The sequence below is a fragment of the Mobula hypostoma genome, chromosome 2 (genome assembly GCF_963921235.1).
Source record: "Mobula hypostoma chromosome 2, sMobHyp1.1, whole genome shotgun sequence".
Taxonomy (NCBI): domain Eukaryota; kingdom Metazoa; phylum Chordata; class Chondrichthyes; order Myliobatiformes; family Myliobatidae; genus Mobula; species Mobula hypostoma.
This window is the reverse complement of record NC_086098.1, coordinates 177,080,807-177,100,579: the sequence shown is the minus strand read 5'-3', so window position 1 is coordinate 177,100,579 and position 19,773 is coordinate 177,080,807. Positions and strand designations below refer to the sequence as shown.

General features: G+C 44.1%; 1 protein-coding gene across 5 annotated transcripts in view; it reads right to left on the bottom strand.

Moving 5' to 3' along the window:
• LOC134342708 (zinc fingers and homeoboxes protein 3-like) overlaps window positions 1–19,565 on the bottom strand; it is a 126,572-nt gene extending 107,007 nt beyond the window's left edge. For 4 of the 5 annotated variants that reach the window (XM_063041151.1, XM_063041154.1, XM_063041150.1 and 1 more), the window contains exon 1: window positions 19,239–19,565. The gene's annotated coding sequence lies outside the window, so the exon portion shown is untranslated. The remainder of the gene's footprint in view (window positions 1–19,238) is intronic. The other variant, XM_063041155.1, reaches the window with a different exon arrangement.
• Window positions 19,566–19,773: the final 208 nt, after the last annotated feature.

The window sequence follows — 19,773 nt, the reverse complement described above, 5'->3', positions numbered from 1 at the left end:
TTTCCCCCTTCACCCTTAACCCATGTCCTCTGGTTTTTTCCTCCCTTAGCCTCAGTGGAAAAAGCCTGCTTGCATTCACTCTATCTATACCCATCATAATTTTATATACCTCTATCAAATCTCCCCCCATTCTTCTACGCTCCAGAGAATAAAGTCCTAACCTATTCAACCTTTCTCTGTAACTGAGTTTCTCAAGTCCCGGAAACATCCTTGTAAACCTTCTCTGCACTCTTTCAATCTTATTAATATCCTTCCTGTAATTTGGTGACCAAAACTGAACACAGTACTCCAGATTCGGCCTCACCAATGCCTTATACAACCTCATCATAACATTCCAGCTCTTATACTCAATACTTTGATTTATAAAGGCCAATGTACCAAAAGCTCTCTTTACGACCCTGTCTACCTGTGACGCCACTTTTAGGGAATTTTGTATCTGTATTCCCAGATCCCTCTGTTCTACTGCACTCCTCAGTGCCTTACCATTAACCCTGTATGTTCTACCTTGGTTTGTCCTTCCAAAGTGCAATACCTCACACTTGTCTGTATTGTCTGAATGTGGGAGGAAACCAGAGCACCTGGAGGAAACCCATGTGGTTGCAGGGAGATCGAACTCTTTACAGACAGCTTTGGAACTGAACCTCGAAAAGCCTCAAGTTGTATAAGCGTCATGAAAGCTGCTACATGACTGTATTATAACATACTTACCCTTGGTAAAGCAGTGTCTCGTGATCACCAGAGGAGTTAACAAGTGACTAGTTTTCGACTCAGCATCCAGAGCAAATATCCTAGCTAAATCTTTATCTACAGTTTCCCCATCTTAAGTTACTTTTTTGTCAAATTTACAGAGCTGCATTTCTCCGATGGGCTAACTAAAAGAATTCCAGAATTTTGACATGCCTATTCCAGAAGGCACAATATCCCTTGTGGACTATTCCATTGAGAGCAACGTGCTCGGAGGTGGCAAGCCTAAAATACCCCAAGAAATGGTGCCGTAAACAATAGAAATAAGCTAATTCACAAATGGTAATTAGCTAAGACCAATCAACAAGCAATTTTAATCAAAGCTCAAAGCAAATTTTATTATCAAAATATATCTGTGTCACCTTATACAACCGAGATTCACTGTCCTGCAGGCATACTCAGTAATCTATAGAAGAGTAACTATAACAGGATCATTGAAAGATCAATAGACAATAGGTGCAGGAGTAGGCCATTTGGCCCTTTAAGCCAGCACCGCCATTCACTGTGATCGTGCCTGATCATCCACAATCAGTATCCAGTTCCTGCCTTATCCCCATAACCTTTGATTCCGCTATCTTTAAGAGCTCTATCCATCTCTTTCTTGAAACCATCCAGAGACTTGGCCTCAACTGCCTTCTGGGGCAGAGTATTAGTTTTTCCTCAACTCCGTTCTAAATGGACTACCCCTTATTCTTAAACTGTGGCCTCTGGTTCTGGACTCCCCCATCAGCGGGAACATGCTTCTTGCCTCCAGCGTGTCCAATCCCTTAATAATCTCATATGTTTCAATCAGATCCCCTCTCATCCTTCTAAATTCCAGTGTATACAAGCCCAGTCGCTCCAATCTTTCAACATATGACAGTCCCGCCATCCCGGGAATTAACTCTGTGAACCTCCGCTGCACTCCCTCAATAGCAAGGATGTTCTTCCTCAAATTTGGAGACCAAAACTGCACACAATTAGAGTGCAGAAGACAAGAAACTGGCAAATATGACATTATGAAATAAAGAGTCCTTAAGGTGAGATCATTGGCTGTTAGAACATTTCAAAGATGCAGCAAGTGAGTGTAGTTATCCCCTTTTGTTCAAGGGCCTGTTGGTTGAGGGGCAGTAACTGTTATTGAACCAGGCGGTGCGAGGCCTGAGGCTCCTGTGCCTTCTCTCTGATGGCTGCAGCGAGAAGAGAGCGAGACCTGGGTGATAGGAGCCCCTGATGATGGATGCTGCTTTCCTACGACAGCGTTTCATGCAGATGTATTCAATAGTTGTGAGGGCTTTACCCATGACATACTGGGCCGAATCCACTGCCTTTTGTAGGATTTTTCCATTCAAAGCCATGTGTGTTTCCATACCAGGCTGTGATTCAGCCAGTAAATATCCTCTCCACTACACATCTATAGAAGTCTGCCAAAGTCTAAAAGAGATGTAGCCAGTGTAGATGAATGAAGTATCAACACTGATGTGGAGTTAGACCGTATCTAGAGTACCATTGCATTCAATTCTGGTTGCTCTATTATAGGAAGAACAAAGAGGCTTTGGAAAGGGCGCAGAATAGGTTTACCAGGGTGCTGCCCAGATTAGAGGGCATGTAAGGATTACAGCTGAAGTTCTAAAACACATAGTTAGGATTTTCAGACACAAGTGCCATCCTGGTAAGAGGAAGATATACAGGGAACACCAGAGAAGTGGTAACTAGAAAGGCTAATCAAGTGAAGTGCTCCTGTTTAGACCCATTACAGAAAGGGTGCGGAGGCTTTGGAAAGGGTGCAGAACAGGTTTACCAAGATATTGTCCAGGATGCTGCCGGAATGAGAGGGAATACATTGTAAGGAGTGGTTGGAAAAATGGCTTGTTTTCTTCGGAGCAGCAGAGACTGAGGAGCAACCTAACAGAAGTTCGGAAGATTATGCAAAGTGTAGACAGCCAGTATCTTTCCTCCCCAGGGTAGGAATGTTTAATACTCAGGCACACATTTAAGAGTTACTTTTAAAGAAAACGTGTGCGTCGATTTTTCTTTTATACACAGAGACTGGTGGCTGTCTGGAATGCACTGCCAGGTGGGGGGGGGGGGAGGGGGTTGGTAGCCGCAAATACGACAAGAGCATTTAAGGTATTAATAGATTTGCACATGAAAGCAGTTAATGGAGGGACATGGACATTGTGTTGGCAGCAAAGATCAGTTTAGTTAGGCATTTAATGGGTTTGACACAACATTGTGGACTGAAGAACGCTGTAATTCTATGTTCTAAACTGACACATTGGGTGACAATGCCAGCGTAGTTCTCCAAAAGAGATAGCAGAGAGTAAATATTTTGTCATTGTCAAAGCAACTAACGTAATCAAGTACCCAGCCCAGCCCAGGCATTGTCCATTGAGCAGAAGATACAAAAGAAAGCACGTACCACCAGACACAAGGGCAGCTTCTATCCCATTGTTAACATTATTGACCAGACCCTAGTACAAAATGGACTCTTGACCTCACAAACTGACTTAATTATGGCTTTGCACCATATTGTCTGTTTGTACCGCACTTTCCCAGTAACTGTAACACTTCATTCTGAACAAGCATTTTGCCACTTCTTGCCCTCCTCAATCCATGCTCCCATTTCCCAGCCTATATCACCATGGGCCCCGACTCCAAACCAGATATCCATAGACCTCTACAGCAACAAGTCAAAAGTGCTCTTCATTTTAGTACAGTGCTGATGGAGACGAAAGGTTAAACATATTTACAATTGGTTAACCCAATGGCAATGGTTAAAAGGTATTTGGCCTAAAGCCCATTAACACTATGATTGACCCTTTGTACCCAAATCCTATTAACATTATGATTGACCCTTTGTACCTAAAGAAGATTTGGTCCCATATGATTTGTACAGAGTTAAAAATTTACAGAGGGCTGACCAGAACATGTCCTCAATAGAAAGATTTTTGATGTAAAATTTAGCCTTCATTTTTTTTCCCTTAATAACAAGCATCACACAAAACATATATTTACTGAGAGTAGGTTAAAACAAAAGTTCAGGCTAGAATATCATACACTCAGTGGCCACTTTATTAGATACAGAAGGTAACTAATAAAATGGCCACTAAGTGTATGTTCATGGTCTTCTGCTGCTGTAGCCCATCCGCTTCGAGGTTCGACGTGTTGAGCATTCAGAGGTGCTCTCCAGCACACTGTTGTAATGCGTGGTTATTTGAGTTACTGTCGTCTTCCTGTCAGCTTGAACCAGTCTGGCCATTCTCCTCTGACCTCTCTCATTGATGAGGCATTTTCTCCCACAGAACTACCACTCACTGGATTTTTTTTTTTGCTTTTGCACTATTCTCTGTAAACTATAGAGATTGTCATGCATGCAAATCCCAGGAGATCAGCACCCTCTGAGGTAGTGAAACCATCCCATTTGGCACCAGTAATCATTCCAGGGTCAAAGCTACTTTTGGTCCCCATTCTGTTGTCTGGTGTGAACAACAACTGAACCTCTTGACCATGTCTGAGTGCTTTTATGCATTGAGTTGCTGCCACATGATTGGTTGATTCAGTATTTGCATTAATGAGCAAGTAAACAGGTGTACCTAATAAAGTGGCACTGAGTTTAAATTTAAAAGTTCAGAAGGTTTTAGGGGATAAATGATTGGGAGTGAACACTTTATATTCTAACGTATTTCTTTATGTTATTCCAAATGCCTGCAAGAAAAATTAACCTCAAGGTAGATATGTGGCAGTATGACATACATGTACTTTTGAGAAATTTATTTTCATTTTGAAGATTGAACCAAACCTCTAGTGCTTCATTGACCATCCTGCTAACTTTGTTTCTGGACACAATGAGATCCTGCTGGTCTTTCAGTCATAGAATTGTACAGCACAAAATCGGCCCCTCAGCCCAACCAAGTGGGCTTTCTGAAATAGTCCCATTTCCCTCCATTTAGCCCTCAAAACCCTTCCTATCCACAAACATCTTTAATCCGTTGTAATTGTACCCGCCTCTACCACTTCCTGTTTCATGATTCAGTCCTTGGCATGTCGGCATTCACTAAAACAATCGGATGTTAGGGTCCACACCAAAGTGGCCTTGACAAAGTGATGATAAGTTGCCCATTGAAACCACTGTAGTATGAGTAGTGAAGAGATACCCACAATTTCACCTAAGGTTTTCATCCAACCACAGTGAGGAATTAGTGATATTCACAGAGTGATAGTGCACTACAGCACAGAAAAAGGCCTTTCAGACCACCTAGTCTGTGCCAAACGGTTATTCTGCCTCCTGGATCGAAGCCCTCCATACCCCTACTATCCATGCTCATCAAACATTCACTCACCACTTTTGCTGACAGTTTGTTTCACAGTGAGTGAAGTTCCCTCTCAGGCTTCCCTTAAACATATCACCTTTCACTCTTAACCTACGACTTCTAGTTCTAGTTTCTACCAATCTCAGTAGAGTACGGTTGCTTGTATTTACCCTGTATATACACCCTTTATAATTGTGTATAACTCTATCAAATCTCACCTTATACTTCTACACTCCAAGGAATAAAGTTCTAACCTTTCAACTTTTCAACTTTTCCCTATAACTCAGGTCCTCAAGTCCCAGCAACCCCCTTGTAAATTTTCTGTTTCTCTTACATTATTCTAAGGCAAGAAGTTTTAAACCTCAAACTGGATTTAGAAATGCAAGGGGACACAGGAATACTGCTAACTGAAAGACACCAGCGATTAGGAAAACTGTTAACAAGGTTCTGCTGTGTAAAAACAGTACATTTTGCAGATAGTACACAATACTGTAATGTAACATACACTCAGTGGCCACTTGATTAGGTTCACCTGTACACCTGCTCATTAATGCAAATATCAAATCAGCCAATCATGTGGCAGCAACTCAATGCATGAAAAGCATGCAGACGTGTTGTTCACTTGTTGTTCAGACCAAATATCAGAATGGGAAAGAATGTGATCTAAGTCACTCTCACCATGGATGGTTGGTGACAGACAAGGTGATTTGAGTATCTGAAAAACTGCTGGCCTCCTGGGGATTTTCACATACAGTCTCTTGAGTTCGCAGAGAATGATGAAAAAACAGAAAAAAATAAATCAGAGAGTGTCTTTTCTGTGGGTGAAAACATAGAACATAGAAATTTACAGCACATTACAGGCTCTTCAGCCCACAATGTTGTGCCGACCACGTAACCTACTCCAGAGACTGTCTAGAATTTCCCTAGCACATAGCCCTCTATTTTTCTAAGCTCCGTGTACCTATCTAAGAGACTCTTAAAAGACCCTATTGTATCTGCCTCCACGACCATCGCCAGCAGTGCATTCCACGCACTCACCACTCTCTGCATAAAAAACTTACCCCTGTCATCTCCTCTGAAGCTACTTACAAGCACCTTAAAACTATGCCCCTCATGCTAGCCATTTCAGCCCTGGGAAAAAGCCTCTGACTATTCACACGATCAATGCCTCTCATCATCTTATACACCTCTATCAGGTCACCTCTCATCCTCTGTCGCTCCAAGGAGAAAAGACCAAGTTCACTCAACCTATTCTCATAAGGTGCTCCTTCCAATCCAGGCAACATCCTTGTCAATCTCCTCTGCACTCTCTCTATAGTATCCACATCCTTCCTGCAGTGAGGTGACCAGAACTGAACACAGTACTCCAAGTGGGGTCTGACCAAGGTCTTATATAGCTGTAATGCCTTGTTAATGAGAGAGGTCAGAGGAAAATGACCAGACTGGTTCAAGCTGACAGGAAGGCAACAGTAACTCAAGTATCCTAGCGTTACAACAGTGGTGTGCAGAAGGACATCTCAAAATGAACAAGACGTTGAACATTGAATTGGATGGGCTACAACTCCTGAAATGTTGGGAGCAAGTATGACAATGGCACTGTAACATGTCCACAGTCTCAGCCTAGGATGGGTAATATGAAATATTATCATCAATGCAATGTGCTGCTAAGCTTCTTTCCCCCCACAGCAAAGGCAAAAATGAGCTAAATATTACAGATTAGCTTTATTTCTTACACAACACCCAAACATTGAAACATACAGTGAAATGCAGCAATTGAGTCAAATCTAATCAGCGAGTATTATGCTGGGAGCAGCCCGCAAGTGTCACCATGCCTATGGACACCTCCATAGCATGCCCACAACTCACTAATCCTAATCCTTATCTTCGGAATGTGGGAGGAAACCAGAGCACCCAAAGGATACGCAACACAGTTCCGGAAAGAATGTACAAAGTCCTCACAGTGACTGGAATTGAACATAAGAAATATGAGCAGGAGTAGGCCATCCGGCCCATCGAGCCTGCCCCACCATTCAATAAGATTATGGCTGATCTGTCCGTAAACTCAGCTCCATCGACCTGCCTTTTCCTCATAACCCTTAATTCCCCTACTATGTAAAAATCTATCTAACTGCATCTTAAATATATTTAGTGAAGAAGCCTCAACTGCTTCCCTGGGCAGAGAATTCCACAGATTCACCACTCTCTGGGAAAAACAGTTTTTCCTCATCTCCGTCCTAAATCTTCTCCCCTGAATCTTGAGGCAATGTCCCCTAGTTCTAGTCTCACCTACCAATGGAAACAACTTTCCTACTTCTATCTTATCTATCCCTTTCAAAATTTTATATGTTTCTCTAAGATCCCCTCTGATTCTTCTGAATTGAACCCTAATCTTAGAGCTGGTGCCATAAAGCACTGAGCTGGCCACCATGCCACACAGTGATACAGTCATCGTAGCGTCATTGGTCACTAATTTCAGGAAGCGGGATGTGCTGTACACACGCTTTTGCTTACACCAACGGTCCTGAGTTTGAGAGGGTTGAGGGCGTCAATCCTGAGAGTAAACATCAGCAAGAGCTTGTCCTCTCCTGAGACAGCTCGGCCAAGAAGGCCCACCTATGCCTCTACTTCCTTAGGAGGCTAAAGAAATTTGGCACACCCTGTTGACCTTTACTGACTTTTATCAATACATCATGAAAAATATCCTATTTGAATAGATTATGGCTTGGTTATGCATCTGCTCTGCCTATGACCACAAGAAACTGCAGAAAGTTGTGGACATCACAGAAACCAGGACTCACCTCCATAGATTCTGTCTACACATCTCATTGCCTCTGTAAAGAAGCAAATGTAATCAAAACCCCGGACATTTCCTCTTTTCCCCACTCTCATTGATCAGAAGATACAAAAGAAAGCACATACCACCAAGCTCAAGGACAGCTTCTATCCCACTATTATAAAATTATTGATCAGTCCCTAGTACGACAAGATGGACTCTCAACCTAACAATCTGATTTAATTATGGCTTTGCACCATATTTTCTGCTTATACTGCACTTTCCCAGTAACTGTAACACTTCATTCTGAATAAGCATGCTATCATTTCTTCCCCTCCCACTCCATGGTCCCATTTTCTGCCCTATATCACCATTGCACCCAACTCAGTAACTTCATTCTGCATTCTGTTTTTGTTTTCCCTTGATTTGATTTGACGCAAACAACGCACTTCACTGCAACACAAACAAAATGCTGGAGGAAATCAGCAGGTTAGGCAGCCTCTGTGGAAGTGTCAACGATAAAGGGCCAAGCCTGCGAAGGAAGGGGGAAGACGCCAGAATAAAAAGGTGGGGGGAGGGGAAGAAGGTTAGTTAGAAGGTCACAAATGAAGCCAGGTGGGTAGGAAAGATTAAGGGCCGGAGAAGAAGGAATCTGACAGGAGAGAAGAAAGGCCCATAGGAGAAAGGGAAGGAGGAGAGGACACAGGGGGAAGTGATAGGCTGATGAGAAGAGGTAAAAGTTCAGAGTGGGGAACTGAGGAAGGGGAGGGCGGGAAGAAAGGGGAATTTGTTTACCAGAAGGAGAAATTAATATTCATGCCATCAGGTTGGAGGCTACCCAGACAGAATATAAAGTGTTACTCCTCCACCCTGAGGGTGGCCTCCTCTTGGCATATGAGAAGGCCAGGGACTGACATGTCATAACGGGAATTGGAACGGGAACCGGAATTAAGAAGTTTGGCCACCGAGAAATCCCACTTGTGCTGGGTGGGGCGGATGTGCTCAACGAAGCAGTGTCCCAATTTACCATGGGGCTCACCAATGTAGAGGAGGCCACATCAGGAGCACTGGACACGATGGGTGTGCAGTAGCAAAATAAATCTAACCTTGAACGATATGGTCTATATGGACGGCAGGTAAAACAAGTTTTTCATGTACCTTGGTACTTGTGACAATAATAAAACCAACAGTTAGGTAACTGGTTACTGTAAATGTCCCTAGCTTAGGTGGGTAGCAAGATAATAAGGGGGTGTGCATTGGAATTGATGAGGGATGTAAGACAATAGTCAGATTAGTGCATTTGGGTAGTGTAAACACAGTGAGCTGAAAGCACCAATTCTGCGCTGAGCGACTCTATAATTTGAGACAGTAGAGAGAATTGAAAAACTTTTCCACAAGCCAAATTACAGTCGGCCCTCCGTATCCGCGGGTCAAAAATATTCAAAAAAAAATTCCAGAAAGTTCCAAAAAGCAAAACTTGAATTTGCCGCACGCCGAGCACTACGCTTAATCCACGCGAATGAAGTGATGTGTAGGCATACCCTGCTGTAACCTCCCGCCATTTCACAGATCCTCAGTCTCTCTCCAGCACTCGTCGTTTGAGCATTGTTCGCCTCGCGTCTCGTTCATTCGCTATTTGTGTTGTGAGCGAGAGGAAGGAGTTTAAGGCTAGTAAGGGATGGCTGGCTAGCTGTGTAAAGCAGTACAGCTCAAGAACTTAAAGATCACGGGAGAGTCGGCATCGGCTGGTGCTGAGGCAGCATCAGCATTCCCAGAAGAGCTGCGGTGGTTGCGTCTGTACTAAACATGTACAGACTTTTTTTTCTTGTCATTATTCCCTAAACAATACAGTATAACAACTATTTACATTGTATTAGGTATTATAAGTAACCTAGAGATGATTTAAAGTATATGGGAGGATGTGCGTAGGTTATATGCAAATACTACACCTTTTATATACGGGACTTGAGCATCTGCGGATTTTGGTATCCGCGGGGGGTCCTGGAACCAATCCCCCGCAGATACCAAAGGACAACTGTACCCACAACCCACCCAGCAAACTGCCTTTTCCAATAGCTCCCTTCTGAAAAGCTCTATAGGGCTACTGTAACAAAAACTTCATGTCATTTTAAAAGTTTCTTGCCCTTGGCAGTTAATCTGATCAACCATGCTAGTTAGACCCCCCCCACCCCCAACCCCGCACTCCCCATCTATTACCTCCGTCACTGCACAGTAAACACTCTAAACCACTTTTGATAATGCTGTTTACAATGTAAATACATGCTGGTATTTATGTACATTTTATTCCATATCTGTACATCTAACATTATTTATATATAATTCTTTATAATTATTGAATGTTGTCATTTACTGTTGCAGGTCACACTCTGCCAACGTGCAACAGAAATCTCATAGAAACATAGAAAATAGGTGCAGGAGTGGGCCATTCGGCCCTTCGAACCTGCACTGCCATTCAGTATGATCATGTCTGATCATCCAACTCAGAAACCTGTACCTGCCTTCCCTCCATACCCCCTGATCCCTTTAGCCACAAGGGCCATATCTAACTCCCTCTTAAATATAGCCAATGAACTGGCCTCAAATGTTTCCTGTGGCAGAGAATTCCACAGATTCACCACTCTCTGTATGAAGAAGTTTTTCCTAATCTCAGACCTAAAAGGCTTCCCCTTTATCTTCAAACTGTGACCCCTCGTTCTGGACTTCCCCAACATCGGGAACAATCTTACTGCAAAATCCCTAATACATCTCACTGTATATGGCAAATAATTTTTTTTTATCTGCACCCCCCCCCCATCACTTTAAAAAAAAAATCAAAGTTTTGGCCCTCCTCCACTATGGCCCGAAATCTTAAACTGGTGAGCAAGAGTAATTTGAATCTGACGTCATTTCTGTAGTGATTTAAAACATTGCATGAAATAGAAAACAGCTGGAAGTGTGTTTAATTACGTTACTGGAATGCATCAATAAAAATCGCACCAATTGACCAGGCAGCTGAGATTTTTAAACAACTTTTCTTTAAAAGACAAATGCCAAATCAGCTGGAAAAAGTAAGCATCAAGCTTGTAAACAGCCAGGGTATTGCGAATACATTTCTGAATAGACAAGGAACCAACCCCTGAACACTAACTCACTATTTTTGCTCGCACACACAAACACATATATATGTACACACACACACAAGTATGTGTATATGGGGGCAGCACAGTAGCATAGTGATTAGCACAACACTTTACAGTACAGGTGACACGGGTTCATTTCCCGCCACTACCTGTGAAGGGTCTGCATGTTTTCCCCTCGGCTGAGTGGGTTTCCTCCCACAGTCCAAAGACATGTCGGAGATGTACCGGTTGCTAGGTTAACTGTCATTGTAAATTGACCCATGATTACGCTATAATTAAATCGGGGGATTGTTGGGCGCTGTGGCTCGAAGGGCCGGAAGGGTCTATTCTGTATTCTATCTCAATAAATAAATACACACATGTGCACACATACACTAATATACACAGTGCCTATAAAAAGTATTCACCCCCCCCCAAACATTGAATCATAGTGGATGTAATTTGACCTTTTTGATACTGATCAACAGTAAAAGGCTCTTTCGTGTCAACCTGAAAACAGATCTTGACAAAGTTATCTAAGTAAATTACAAATAGAAAACACAAAATGATTGATTGCATAGGAATGCACCTCCCCCACCCTTTAATATGACACTGCAAATCATCATTCGTGCAGCCAATTGTTTTTAGAGGTCATATAATTAGTTAAATGGGGATATGTTTTTGGAGACTTGTGTGCTGTAAATCTGCCTAGAGCAGGCTGTTCTCAAAAACTGAGTGACCGTGCAAGAAGGGGACTTGTGAGGGAGGGCACCAAGAGAGCTATGACAATTCTGGAGGAGTTACAAGCTTCAATGACCGAGATGGGACAGACTGCACATACAACAACTGTTGCCCAGGTGCTTCACCAATCGCAGCTTTATGGGAGAGTAGCAAAGAGAAAGCCACTGTTGAAAAATATTCACATGAAATCTTGGCTAGTGTTTGCCAGAAAGCATGTGGGAGACTCTGAAGTCAGCTGGAAGAAGGTTCTATGGTCTGATGAAATCAAAATTGAGCCTTTTGGCCATCAGACTAAACACTACGTCAAACACCACACATAATCAAGAACACACCATCCCTACTGTAAAGCATGTTGGTGGCTGCATCATGCTGTGGGGATGTTTCACTGCAGCAGGGCCTGGAAGGCTTGTGAAGGTAGAGGGTAAAATGAATGCAGCAAAATACAGGGAAATCCTGATACAGTCTGCAAGAGAAATGCAACTTGGGAGAAGATTTGCTTTCCAGTAAGACAATGACTCTAAGCATAAAGCCAAAGCTACAAAGGAATGGCTTAAAACAATAAAGTCCTGGAGTGGCCAAGTCAAAAGTCTAGACCTCAGTCCAATTGAGAATTTGTGGTTGAACTTGAAAAGGGCTGTTTATTCATGATCCCCATGCAATCTGACAGAGCTTGAGCAGTTTTGTAAAGAAGAATGGAGAAAAATTGCAGTGTCCAGATGTGCAAAGCTGATAGAGACCTATCCACACAGACTCAAGGCTGTAATTGCTGCCAAAGGTACATCCACTAAATACCGACTTGAAGGGGTGAATATTTATGCAATCAATTATTTTGTGTTTATATTTGTAATTAATTTAGATCAATTTGTAGAGATCTGTTTTCACTTTGACATGAGCCTTTTTCTATCGATCTGTGTCAAAAAAAGTCAAAATAAATCCACTATGATTCAATGTTGTAAAACAATAAAACATGAAAACTTCCAAGGGGGTGTGAATACCTTTTATAGGCACTGTATATGTATGTATTGTGTGCGCGCACACGAGTGTGTGTATACACACACATAGACATATACACAAAGCATATTTCAGCCAATTCTTATTGTAATTTATGGTTTTTGATGTATTGCACCATACCAACTATACCACTGCTGCAAACAACAATTTTCGACACGTACCAGTGAACATTAAACCTAATCCTGATTCTGAATGGTCACAGCACAAGAAGAGGCTCGAGGTGCTGTGCCCAGCAGTTCACTGGAAAGTCTGCACAACCAGAAAGCCTCAGCTGATTCTCAAGCAAGAGTTGTTGGTAAGCATGCCTATTTCCACGGCCTAATCCCCAAGGAACATGAGTCAAGCCACCAAAGAGAGGAAAAAAATCCCAGCCCTTTAATTCATCAAAGTGACTTCATCTCACTCCACATGGGCATCCAATTCATACACAAGTTTCTTGTGGTTTACAGATACACTTCGGTTGTTCACACAAAACACACACACACACACAAATCTGCTGTTCAAACACAGGCTGTGAACAGACATTTTGCCTCGAATTAGCTCGAAGGTGACATCATGAAGTTCTGTTCCAGTAATAACTCTCTGGGGGTAGATGTGGGGGAAGGGGGATGGGGAAGGGATGGTGCAGCTCACACAAGCAATGCTCTGTGAAGTGACAGCAGGAGAGTACGGGTCACCAAAAAATATCCAGATCCAGCAACAAGCTCCACCCCCCCCCCACTCCCCAAGTCCTACAGAGTCGCTATGAACCACAAAGAGTCAGAAACGAACAGAACCACGGTGCTTCACACACACACACACACACACACACACACACACACACACACACACCGCAAATAGCGTGACTGGAACATACCACCGAACATGGCGGTACACCTCCATCTTACGTAGGGTTCTGGGGAAACCATAATTCATTGAGTTCCTTGTCCCTACAGACCAGTATTACAAGCTAAAACAACAATATGTCATGCATATCTATTTATTTTGGGTTCTTTTTAAAAGAGCCAGAAACAGCAGCCTTGTGCAACTCTGATGATAAGTGCCGATCCAGAATGCCTACCCCCTCAAGGCCTGTCCTTGCATGCAAGCAACAAACAAGTCAGTCGACAAACTCAGCAGGTCGGACAGCGTTTGCTGAGAGGAACGGTCGACACTTCGGGCTGACGATTCCGGATAAAGGATTTCAGCCTGAATACCAACAATTCTTCCCCCACCCTGCTCCCAGAGACACTGCATGTCCCACTGCGTTACTCCAGCACACGTCAGTTGCTGCAGGTTCCAGTATCTACAGCCTCGTATCTCTTCCCTTGCAACCCAAACAAAGTGTGCAAGATTACCCAAGACTGAATAATTTTTTTTTGGAAAAAGGCAGGTTTTGGGAATCTAGAATTAAAGCAGAAAATGCTGAGAGCACCCAGCAGGTCAGGCAGTTCACATCAGACTGAAGGACCTTTGACTGGAAGTGGAATTTGAATATTATTGTCACATGTACCGAGATACAGTTATAAGCTTCTCTTTATACAGATCAAATTAGTACACTGAGGTACAAGAAGGTAAAATAGTAACAGAATGCAGAATAAAGTGTGACAGCTACGGAGCAGGTAGGCAATGAGGTACAAGATTGTAATGAGATAGATTGTGAGGCCAAGAGTCCATGTTAATGTATTAGAAGTGATCTGAAATGAATTCTGTTTCTCTTTGTACAGATACTGGCTGACTAGCTGAGTGAACTCAGCTCAGTGAGGTCCTCTCTGATTCTTCTAAACTCCAGTGGGTACAGGCCCAGAACCATCAAACACTACTCCCCCACCCCACCCCATAGGTTAACCCTTTCATTCCCAGGATCACTCGTGAACCTCCTCTGTAACATCCCAACGAATCTTGTGAAACAGTCGGCCGGATATGCCCGCATCTGTGTTCACTCTCCAAAGATTCTGCCTGACATTATTAAATATTTTAAGGATCTCATGTTTTTGTGGGTGGTGGGATGGAAATGCGTCTCTACCACAGGTGGTGTAAGGCGCTCCTTTCCTCTGTTAGCCTGCAGCCACCTTTGGGCAAGGCGTAGAACCTGCTCAGCCCCCAGATCAGGGTCATGTGAAGTCATGGGAGCAGGTGGTGGATGGTCACATGAGCAGTTGGTGCATATCACAAGTCCCCATTACGTGACCACTGACACCAGGCAGACAATCTCTGAAGAGTATTGATAATGCTGGGGTCACCCGTCTTGTAAAGACACTGCCCAAATGAAGGCAATGGCAAACTACTTCTGTAGAAATATTTACCAAGAAATATAATGGTCATGGAAAGACCATGAACGCCCACGTCATACGACACGGCACATAACGAATGAACATGGTTAACATTTTCTAGTTATTAACTTTCCTTCTCCTCCTCCCTAGCCACAACCGCTTTTTCAGAGTTTCAGAGTACAACAAGCGAAGATATGAATACACAAACAAGATGCTGGAAATCCAAAGTACCACATACAAGATGCTGGAGGAACTCAGCAGGTCATGCAGCATCTATGGAAAAGAGTGAACAGTCAATGTTTCGTGCCGAGACCCTTCTTCAGGACTGAAACATCCACTGTTTACTCTTTTCCATAGATGCTGCCTGGCCTGAGGAGTTCCTTCAGCATTTTATGAATACACAAGGCTCTTAAGAGTTATGGAACCACAGTAGGTATGATTCAGGTAAAATACAAGGTAACTACAATCCAACTGAACAATATGATAAGAGGCACAGATCGAATAGACAGCCAGAGACTTTCTCCCAGGGCAGAAATGGGGCTAATATGAGGGGCATAACTTTAATGTTGGGGGATGTCAGAGGTGAGTTCTTCACACCGCGAGTGGTGCATGCATGGAATGAACTACAGGGGTGCTAGTAGAGGCAGGTACACGAGGGACAATTAAAATAGTCAGGTACGAGGGGAGGCTTAGATTGATCCCTGAGAAGATTAAATGGTTGGCACAATATTGTGGGCCAGAGGGCCTGTACTGTGCTGTTACATCCTATGTTCTAATATGATAAGCTCAGAGGTCTGGCCATCTTGCGTTGGATTAAAATAAGAACAGCATCTATCATGTCTCCCATCCCTTACTTTACCTTAAAGACACTATTCAAAGGCATGGATCCTATGAACGGGCAGACTGAAGATTGTCACAAGGCAAGTCTTGTGTCTTTATCCCAAAAGAAAGCACTGCAGGCCCAAATAACTGAAGAGCAATTTGGGAATCAACTCTGTCAGGACTCATCATTGTCCTGATGGAGGGCTTCGATCCAAAACATTGCCTACTTATTCTTTTTCACAGATGCTACCGGACCTGCTGAGTTCCTCTCGCATTTTGTCTGCTGCTCTAGACTTTCAGCATCTGCAGAATCTCTTGCTTTATATGAGTTTCTCCCAATTTCAAAGTCACCGGGACACAAAGTGAATTTTAAATACACCAGCCTCCCAAAAGGTGATTTTTCAAAAATATTTTGAGATGAATGAAGCAGATGTAACAGGGGATGGAGAGAGGTCGAAACATGGTGAGCTGTCAAAGGAACTTGGGCTGGGCAGAGACAAGCAGTGGTTGGAGTCTGACTGAGGAAAGTGACAAGAGGAAGATGAATATTGAATTGATGAGGTTAAGGAAGGGAAGAAGATGTGGGTGAGAGGAAGAAAAACAAGATGTGAATGAGGGGGGAAAACTGAGAGAAAGAGGGAGAAAGCAGAGAGGGAGGGGCTGAGTGAGAGAGGGGGAGGCTGGGAGAGAGGGGGCAGAGAGAGGGGGGTCAGGGGAAGGGGGAAGACAGGGGAGAGGCAGGGTGGAGAGAGAGGGGGCAGAGGGAGAGAGGGGGGCAGAGGGAGAGAGGGGGGCTGAGGACAAGAGGGTGAGGGAGGAGAGGGTGAAGGGGGGAAGGGAGAGGCGGAGGAGTTGGGAGTGGGGGGTTGTTGGTATTGGGGTGGGGTTCCAGAGTGGGTGGGGTTCTGGTGAGGGGGGTTTGGGAGTGAAGAGTTTTGGGATTGTGGGGCTGGGAGAGGGGTGGTGTTCTGCAGTGGGAGGGTGGGGGGGTTGGGATTGCGGGGTTTTGGGAGAGGGGTGGTGTTCTGGAGTGGGGGGGGTTACAGTGAGAGGGGGGTGTTCCAGAATGAGAGAGGGGTGGTGTTCCGGAGTGGGACGGGTTGTGAGTGGGGGGTGGGTCAGGAGTGGGGAATTGGGGAGGTTGGGATTGTGGGGTTTGGGATTGTGGGGTTTGGGAGAGGGGTGGTATCCTGGAGTGGGAGGGCGGGGTTCCAGAGTGGGAGAGGGGCAGGGTTCCAGAATTGGAGATGGAAGGGTTTCTGGAGTGGGAGGGTCAGAAGGGGGGGGGAGTGGCGCAGAGAGGGAGAGGGAGGGAGAGGGCAAAGAGAGAGGGGGAGAGGCAGAGAGGGGGCGGAGGCTGAGCGAGGGGGAGAGGGGGTGAGGGATGTAACAGTGGATTAAAATACACACACACGCACACACAGGAGAGAAAGCATTATATTCTCCGAGGTGAATATGCCAGTTTAGGTGAAAGGTCCGGTCCCAAAATTTGACTGTCCATTTTCTCCAAAGATGCTGCCTGACCTGCTTGAGTTCCTCCTGGATTCTGTTTGTTGCCACATGAAACCATCCATTTGCTTTATCGTCTATTTTTTTTAAATCCGATCTAAACCATACCCCTCCTAAACAGAAATAACTGCACTGTAGGTCAAACCCAAAGGCAGTCATGTACGGGATCTGGGCTAAACCCTCATCACATTAAAATTTTCCATGGGAAACAGGGCTGGTGTCAGCCATGAGATCAACCTTCTGCCCTGCCTCCCACAGATGGAATGACTTTGTTACTCGGCTGCTGGCAGAAGACTATCCACAGGAGGGTGGGGAGAGGCCAGGGTCCTGACTAGAGTGAAGTACTCAACCTCCGGACTGCCCCATCTAACAACCAACCAATGTTAACTGCAGGGTACAACGGGCCCACCATCTCCCTCCTTTTCTTTGTACGACCGGTGAATAGGATTGGGGGCTTCATGGACAACTTACAACACGCACATAAGATTTGCGCTGGCATGGAACTCCATGTTCTGAAAAGATACATTTGCCATCTGCCTGAGCCCAGTCAAATTGCTGCATTCTCCTGTACACCTGTATACTGGAAATGGCATTAAACAATCTTGAATCTCTGAAAGATCATTTATTTTGATTTAATGGAGTGTAGCAATTTGACTTAGTGGGAAGAGGGAGGGCTCTGTATATCAACAAATAAATGTATTTATAGATCCTGTTTAATTTTTTTTAAAAAACAGGATGAAGATGTAACTATTTCAGCATCTTTGCCCGTCTGTCAATAAGTTTCAACTTGCGCTACTTATAATGAAAGCTTTTAAAGTTGCTGCAAACATCCGTTTCTCCGCGACACTCCTAAAGCTGGGTGACTAGGGTCTGCCCAACAGCCTTATGAGTCACTGGTGTTTTAAGACGCATGTGCAGTTAAGGAAATCCTTTTCAGTCTTGATTTACAGTAGGCCAACGCAAAAAAAGAAAGAAAACAAAGAAACGGACCCTGTCCCTTTAAAAAAAAAGTTATCAAATTGGATGTTGTCTAATTCGAGAAATCCGTGAACCGGCTTATTAAAAATTAGGTCATTCAAAACAAATTATGTCCATTTTGGAAAGTAAAAGTCATTGTTTTTTTTAAAGTCTAATATGATTTTTAAAGGTAGAATTTATTTTAAGGTGCCACGATTTATACATTACCAGCCTAAAATTAATGCTAAAAACAACTGTGCCATTACGATTTCTGATCAACACAACTGTGCGTGGAGCAAGAGAGAGAGAGAAAAATGTGCGTGTGCGGAATGGAGCATTCTGGCAAACCGCAGACTGTCCCCTCAAATAGGCTGAATGAACAGTCATCTCAGCTCTGGCCAGTTGCAGCCCCAGTCAACATCGCCGCAATTTTTTTATTTCCCTTCTCAACTCCATTCATATATATCATCACAGTTTGTAAATAAAAAGGGAACCGGGTGGGAGAGAAGAGTGTCAAATCCTACTCCGGCAGTCATGGGGACATTCTTAATAAATGCAATTTAATCTGCTTTTTTTCTCCTCTCCCAAAAGGTCCAAGGGGAGGGGTGAGTGAAAAGGAAATAAAGAGATTGCAGTAGGGCAGGCCTAGTGTGCTGCTGCAACACACACACTCTCTCTCTCTCTCTCTCTCAAGTTGTTGAAGCAATGGGAGACGGTAATGGAACGGAACATTACATTTCACCCCTTTGGTTCGTTACCGTGTGTGTCTCCCCTGGTTGCGGACGTGCCGCCATTTTATTTGGGTTACTTTTCTCCCTGGGTCTTACTGCCTCTTTTTAAAAAATAAAACAACCAGATTCAAGCCAGGACGAGGGGAGACAACAGGAGGAGAGAGGCAAGGAAGGCGAACTGGCAACATTGTAGGGCGTTCTAGAACGTGGCAACAATCGGGCGCCTAGGAACACAATGTAGCAATTGAAAGTAGCAAATCAGCGGCCGCTTCCCCACCGCAACTCACCGCTCGGCGATCCAGCCACTGCCGCCTCCTCCTCTTTCCTGGGGTTTCTGTCTTATATTTATTTTCAACTGCCCCCCCCCTCTTCAATTGGAGAGAGACCCTCTTTTCATCCGATCGCCGCTGTATTTTCTCCTTCCCCGTGTTTTCCCCCTGCCTCGTCGCATAAAATCAGTAATAATGTTAATTTTACTCGTATTTTTTAAAGACGTACACACACTCCCTCTGTCTCTTACTCAGAGGGCGAAGGACGAAACGAAAACGATACGATTCACACATACAACCAAATCAACCCCATCGGACGCTAGAACGCTGACACACGTGATGGCAACGTCACCAACTCTTGCGAACGATGCAAAATACTTTGGAAGTTCCTCACTCTGGGGGTTTTAAGTAGAAGGGGAATTCGGGACGGCTCCTGGGACGTCAGCACTGGGTTGGGGGCAGAGTCCTACATACAAAATCTGTCTCTGCATGTCTACCTACATTCAAATTCCGCGTTTTCCGACCCAGCAGAAACACGCCAAAAACGCTTTAA